Here is a 7562-nt window from a genome sequence, read left to right on the forward strand (position 1 = left end):
CTGCAACAGTCCAGCGGGAGGGCGGTTGATCGGCTTATTTCTGCCGCACGTGGGGTAAGCGTTGATGTAATCTCTGACATCTCTGTGTAACGTGGGCCACCAAAATCTTCGGATAATAGCAGCGACTGCTTTTACTGGTGCGACTGGTGCCCGGGTGAATGGAAAACTTAGCACAATGGAACCAGTTGATCACCTGGGAGTGCACAGCCAAAGGGACGTAGGAACGGTTCTGTGGTCCCGTACCAGGGCCCAGGTCAGCAGATTGGGCCCGCCGCACTATGTCCTCTATCTCCCAGGCCAAGGCCCCGACTGTACAGCTGGACGGTAGGAAGGGGGCTGCTTCTTTCTCTGAATTATCCGAATCGAATTGGTGGGACAGGGCGTCTGGCTTGAGATTCTTGGAACCTGGTCTGTTGGAAATTGACAGGTTAAATCAAGAAAAGAACAACGACCACTGTGACTGACGTGGATTAAGGCGCTTAGCCGACTGGATGTAAGATAGATTCTTATAGTCTGTCCATACCAGCACGGGATGTTCAGCGCCCTCCAACCAGTGCCGCCACTCTTCCAAGGCCAACTTGATGGCCAGCAGCTCTCTGTCGCCTACGTTTGTTGCGCTCTGTTGCTGTTAGTTGCCAGGAGAAGAAGGCACACAAGTGGAGTCTTCCGTCCAGGTCCTGGCTCTGGGATAGGACCGCCCCCACTCCAGTGTCCGAGGCGTCCACCCCCAGGGTGAATTGTCTGGTGGGGTCCGGGTGGACTAGGATGGGAGCCGGGGAGAACTTCCTCTTCAGTTGAGTGAACGCTGTGTCGGCCTCTGGCATCCAGACGAAGGATAGATGAGAATGTCATCTAAATAAACAAACACAAAAATGTTCAGGAAGTCCCTTAGAACATCATTGACTAGAGCCTGGAATACTGCAGGGGCATAGTACAGGCCAAAAGGCATGACCAAATACTCGAAGTGTCCCAGGGGGGTCTTGAAGGCTGTCTTCCACTCATCTCCCTGGTGGATTCGCACTAAGTGGTAAGCATTTCTCAAGTCTAATTTTGAGAATATGGTGGCGCCATGAACTGGCTCGGAGGCAGACGAGAGAAGAGGTAATGGGTATTTAGTCTTAACTGTGATGGCATTTAGCCCCCTGTAATCTATACATGGTTGTAATGAACCGTCCTTTTTACCCACAAAGAAAAATCCCGCTCCGAGCGAAGAGGACGAGGGTCGAATAATGCTGGCGGTCAGTGACTCTATGTATTTTTCCATCACCTGTCGCTCGGGTAGTGAGAACTTGTACAGTTGACTGGTGGGCAATGGGGCACCTGGAAGCAGCTCTATTGCGCAATCATATGGGCGGTGGGAGGGTAGAGACAGGGCTCGTGACTTGCTAAAAACGGGTCTGAGGTCATGATACTCAGTGGGCACCTGGGTTAGATCTGGTGGCTCAGCTCCCTCTCCCTCCTCAGCAGACGAACGAGGGGAGACGGCAGACTGCAGACAGCTAGACAGACACTGAGATGACCAGGCGTCAACCCTTAGCTCAGACCAATTGAGATGGGGATTGTGTGCCTGTAACCATGGAAAACCAAGAACTAGAGAATTTCTGTCACATGGGGAAAAATAAAAATGTACTCCCTATGGTTCCCAAACAACACTAGCTCCAATGGCCTGGTCTGATGAGTGATGCGATGGAGCGACTGGCCATCCAGCGACAACACCTGGCGCAGTGTGGGTAGTGGCTCAGTACTAATCTGTCTTCAACTAACGCTCGGTCAATTAAACTTAATTCGCACCCTGAATCAATAAGGGCGGTCAAAGGCACAGCATGCTGGTTTAAGAATAATGTGGCAGGCAAAGTAAATCTAGGGGGTCTGAGATTGGGGTTCTGGTCCGCCAGCTGCCCATCACAGCCGACGGACCCACCCTTTTGGCTGAACTGGGCAGGCTGAAACAAAGTGGTCGGGAGAACCACAATAAAAACACTGATTTGATTCACGGCACCGTTGCCGCTCATCTGGGGAGAGCCTTGCTCTTCCCTATCTGCATCGGTTCGGGCTCGGTGTGGCTAGGGGACTGTGCAAGCTGGGCCGGCAGTTGTGGTGGGGCGGATAACTGAGACCTAACTACAACCCGCTCAGCACGAGTTCTTCTTCTTTCTCTCATCCTGGTGTCCAGTCGGACGGCCAGGGAAATTAACTCGTTTATCTCCTCTGGTTCATCTAATAAGACCAGCTCATCCTTTAAAGCATCCTCTAAAGAAAGGAAAAACGCCAATCTTAGGGTGCTGGAATTCCAACCTGAAGCTGGAGCCAATGTGCAGAACTCAACGGTGAACTCCGCTAAAGGCTGATTGCGCTGCTTCAGCACCCACAGACGGCGAGCCACACTGGTCTGATCTGTAGCCATGTCAAAATGAGCTTAAATTCTTTCATAAATTCATCATAGGTGCAACCAAATTGGTTATGGTCAGAAAACCTCGCCTCCCACACTCTGACATCAACATGTTCTGCTTGTTTTAAGTCATTTTTTTAGTCATACACCAACATCTCAGTCTGATAGAGATCAAGTTTTGTTTGATCTTTGCCTGATCATCAGTTCTCTTGGTAGAGTCAGGCCCCATGCGTTTTTTCTCACTGCATTTCTTTGAGTATTCAGTTTTCCACTGTGGAAGTGCTAAGCTCACTCCTCGTGTTCTCTGTGCTTCCCAGGTTGAAGTTTTTGCCGGACCCTTCCAGAACTCCTCTTTGTGACAGATCTTCTGTGGAAATTCACCCGCTTTACAGTCGTCCACTGCAGCTCAGCTGTCACCTGCCTGCCCATTCTCCAAGACACAGTTTAATTACTGTCTGGATCTCAAGTCTCCTGGAACAGAAACTCTTGCCTTGATATCTCCATCCACAACCCAACATCAGGACTTCCATTTTCACTAAACTCTGGAACAGTGAGGCATTTAATTCACGTCCCAAAAATGACCCCTCGCTTGGTCTAACTGTTCCTCTCCTCCAGACACCACTGAACCACTGATACTTGAACTACCATTAGCTGTGCACATTTTGTATGAATGTAAATAAACCTTTTTACCTTCTCTGTTGTTTTTTCCTAACACATGAAATCACCATTTGATAACTTTTTTTTTGCATAAACTTTATCTTTTTCTAATATAGAAATTGTTTGATCGACAATCTGAAGTGTAACAAAAACAGAAATCTGTAAGGGGGAAATACTGTTCATGGGACTGTATTTCTGCAATGTATCAATATAAAATAGAGCAAGATAGTTTAACATTTTGCTCATCACTGCCGGTGTAGAATGTAGGTCAAAGGGAGAGTGAGTAGGTTTCATTGTCAACTCAAAGGAGTTCTAACTGCCAAGACCAGGACAGACTTCCTATTTATCAGCATGTGGCCTGTGTCTAAAGATAAGACAAGGATAAGATAAGGAAGGGATTCATTTAAGTTGTAATGGAACATATGCTGATACAGCAGGCAAACGGGCAAGCTGTTTTCACCAAACAGTAATATTTTTTTCCCTTTACTGTAAGGTCACATATCCTCCCTTGCTTAAGCCATCTCCTCTGCGTACTTCAGTAAAAAAAAAAAACGATGTGAGCAACAACTGGGATGGGAAGATATAAATCCTGTGATGACTGTCACAGGGAGAGCGTGTGACTCATTTCATAATAAATCCCTGAAAAATGATCAGAGCGGCGAAAAATAGGCAGAGCATTGTTCAGTCAGGCAGTTTGTGAGGAAAACATAATTTTAAGAATGCAACATGATTTTTTTTTTTTTTTTTTTTTACTGAAGCTGGCCTGGCTGCAGTGCTTAGTGAGCTGTGATTCTAAAGGGATGTGAGGACAGTTGTGGTTCTGTGTCCAGGGCTTACATCCTTTTTTTCTTTTTAATCACCAATTGCTTTTGGTTTTACTTGGTGTTTGAGTTGCAGCAGGAAGTGAAGCTGGATTTGAAAGTTACAAGCTACTTTTTGGAAGTCGTCTAAAACCCAGTGGCTTTGAGTGCAAGGTTAACCAGAGAATACAGCACAGTAAGATAATGTAACCAGGCATAAGTGGATACATACCTGTTTCCAAATTTCCTCTGATGAATATCAGATCTAGTAGTGTGGAACAATTATATATTTCTCAGAAAAAGGATTGGTGCTTTTTGTTTGAACTTGATAATATGGTTACTATTGTTGTACTGAGCTGTCCTGACCGGATGTCAAACAGCAGACAGTCTAGAGGAAAATGCAGTGCAGCTATGCTTAGGTTAAATAGGAAGTATTTTAATAATTAATCTAAAATTGCATTATTTATTTAAAGTTTGTTGGATCATGGACACATTTACGTAACAGGATATGTAGTCCTGGGCATTGGCCCTCAGGCCAATGGCTTTTCGCTGGCCCAGTCCCTGGTTAGGCTTTTAAACGTTAACCTAAAATTACAAATACAAAGAGAACTATTAAAAAAAAATAAGAGTACAATAAGACTTAAGGAAACAAACTACAATTTGACTAAAAGTATTGCCAGCAGATATATAACCATACATTAAAATGAATAAAGAAATGTAGATCAGTGTAAGCTGAACATCATTATATGCTTCAGGGTTTACATATTTGTTTTGAATTCAGCCATTGTTACAACTGAAGTGTAAAAGTTTTCAAATCAGTCAAATATTTCATTAAAGTGGCAAACTAATCCAAAACTGAGGTTCTTTACATGAAAAAGAGGATTGTTCAAAGTAGGTTTAGCATCTTATTGAATTAGCCTTGGCCTAAAGCTTTACATATGACTCCTGCTTCTGCGTTGAAATGATTTGTCTAACTATCTCTGGGACTAGGGTGTAATACTTTTAAAAGTCAGTTTTTCAAAGACAGATTTATAAAATGAAGCCAATTCACTGGGTTTTGGTGTACAACCTTCAGCGATTGTACAAAGTCATCACAGTCTTTAAAAATGATTAGCTAGCTTGACACCAGACATTTAGATTACGTAAGAAAGGTGTAACAAAATCCCAGCGTGCAAATATGATTTGGCAGCATGTAAAGGCCAACACAATCTTACCAAACAAAAGCAATTAGGATACATTTTTTTCAGTTTTAAACACTTTCCTAAAATGAACTTCACATTTAAATTGGTAATTCAAAGGAACACCCAGATTCTTAAAATTCTCTGGGTTTTGGTTTCCTTTGTATTTTTTACCACAGCAAAATTCCTACCTTTGCATCTGCTGTGGAGTCTTTGCAGTAACATATATAACAGCATCATCTCCATACTTTTGGCACTGAATATCTTCACAACTTTTGGTAGTTCATTATTATATAAGCAGAATATGTAAGGTCCTAACATAAACTCTTATGAAACACCACATTTACAGCTCGGAAAGTTCATCTTATACTCTGAACTAACATGTTCTCTTTTTTTTTAATAAGAACCAAACCAATAAAGTAGAATAAAAAAAGAGTCCATTCTGCTCAATAACAGCTCAATAAAAAGCTTGAGACAAGGCAAAAGTGTCCAGAAAGTAGGGCCACAGGTAGTCACTGTGCTGTTTGGTGACATGGTGTGTACCACACTCAACATGAACCAGAGGAAGCCAAGGAAAGAGTTGTCTCAGGAGATTAGAAAGAAAATTATAGACAAGCATGTTGAAGGTAAAGGTTATAAGACCATCTCCAAGCAGCTTCATGTTCCTGTGACTACAGTTGCACATATTCACAGGAGGACAATTGATGACGAAACAAAGAGATGGATAATACAAACGGTAACAAAAGACCCTAGAAAAACTTCTGAAGAGATTAAAGGTGAACTTCAAGCTCAAAGAACATCAGTGTCAGATCGCACCATCCAACGTTGTTTGAGGCAAAGTGGACTTAATGGGAGACGACCAAAGAGAACACCATTGTTGGAAACAAATCATAAAAAAGCCAGACTGGAATTTGCCAAACTATATGTTGACAAGCCACAAAGCTTCTGGGAGAATGTCCTATGGACAGATCAATTCAATTCAAAGATACTTTATTGATTCCTGAGGGGAAATTAGAATTCCAGTACAACCCATCCAAACATACATCATGACACAAGACAAGGGGGGGACGGGTCACCGAGGCTTTGCTGCCCACTCACAGGCGCTGCCCTTGCTAGATGAGAAAAGAGGCCACATTAAGTAAGTAGAGAGGAAAAAATCATATTTCACACTTTATCCTTAGCAGGATACAGTTTGAGATTGTAAAAAACCTCAGAACAAAGAAGCAACAAGTTGACAAAACAACATCATGCTGGGAACGGTGAAGGTGGTGTGAGGGGGTGCATATGTTTATCTTGAGCATGTGTGTGTGCAGTAAGTCCATGAAGCACTGTCACAGAGGCCATTGTCCTTGATGGTACGTTGGAAGGTTCATCAACCGGCCACAAAGTTCTGAGCAGGTCCACAGATGTCCTCAGGGAAGGGAGGGAGCAGAGCGTCATGTTTACATAACTTCCAGGAGAAGTTGAAGATAGCCAGCCATCAAGGCCGTGCAGGGGAGCCAGATTCAGAAAAACAATAATTATTTGGGTTAGGCTGACTCTTAATTTTCCGTCAGCCTTGAGAGTCTCACTGGTTCTTCTCAAACGCGAATCCAAACAGTCAAATTCCTGGTCTTTCTGCCAGATCCGAGCAAACAACTTTCTCCAAGATTTATCCCATTTCACCCCTAAGTCCAGGAACCGCAACCTGCCTGCGATCCTGTGTAAGGATCACATCCAGTCTGCGATTCACCTCACGTAACATCTCAGTCTGAGTGTTGATCGCTCTGAAGATCCCATCACACATGCCAAGCAGCCTTACAATGGCCAGAACAGCTGCTGACATTCTCCAAATTTCTCGATATGCCAGGTAACCGCTCATTCCAAAAAGCAGAAATCCTGATATCAAACATCCAATTATATACACATCTTCCACATCCTCGACTGACATTATCGACAGACACACAATCCTCCACTTCTGCCAGGAGTCCATCGTGTATCCAGAGAAAAATGTCCCGTCCGGACAAGTTGGGCTCTCCTTCACCCTGAAAACTGAACTTTTTGGCAAGGCACATCAGCTCTATGTTCGCAGACGGAGAAATGAAGCATATGAAGAGAAGAACATTGTCCCTACAGTGAAACATGGAGGAGGTTCTGTTATGTTCTGGGGCTGCTTTGCTGCATCTGGCACAGGGTGTCTTGAATCTGTTCAGGATATAATGAAATATCGAGATTATCAAGGGATTCTAGAGAGAAATGTGCTGCCCAGTGTCAGAAAGCTTGGTCTCAGTCGCAGGTCATGGGTCTTGCAACAGGATAATGACCCAAAACAAACAGCTAAAAACACCCAAGAATGGCTAAGAGAAAAACATTGGAATATTCTGAAGTTGCCTTCTATGACCCCTGACCTAAATCCTATTGAGCATCTTTGGAAGGAGCTGAAACATGCCGTCTGGAAAAGGCACCCTTCAAACCTGAGACAACTGGAGCAGTTTGCTCATGAGGAGTGGGCCAGAATACCTGCTGAGAGGTGCAGAAGTCTCATTGATGGTTACAGGA

This window comes from Girardinichthys multiradiatus, chromosome 2 (genome assembly GCF_021462225.1).
Source record: "Girardinichthys multiradiatus isolate DD_20200921_A chromosome 2, DD_fGirMul_XY1, whole genome shotgun sequence".
In the NCBI taxonomy this organism is placed as follows: domain Eukaryota; kingdom Metazoa; phylum Chordata; class Actinopteri; order Cyprinodontiformes; family Goodeidae; genus Girardinichthys; species Girardinichthys multiradiatus.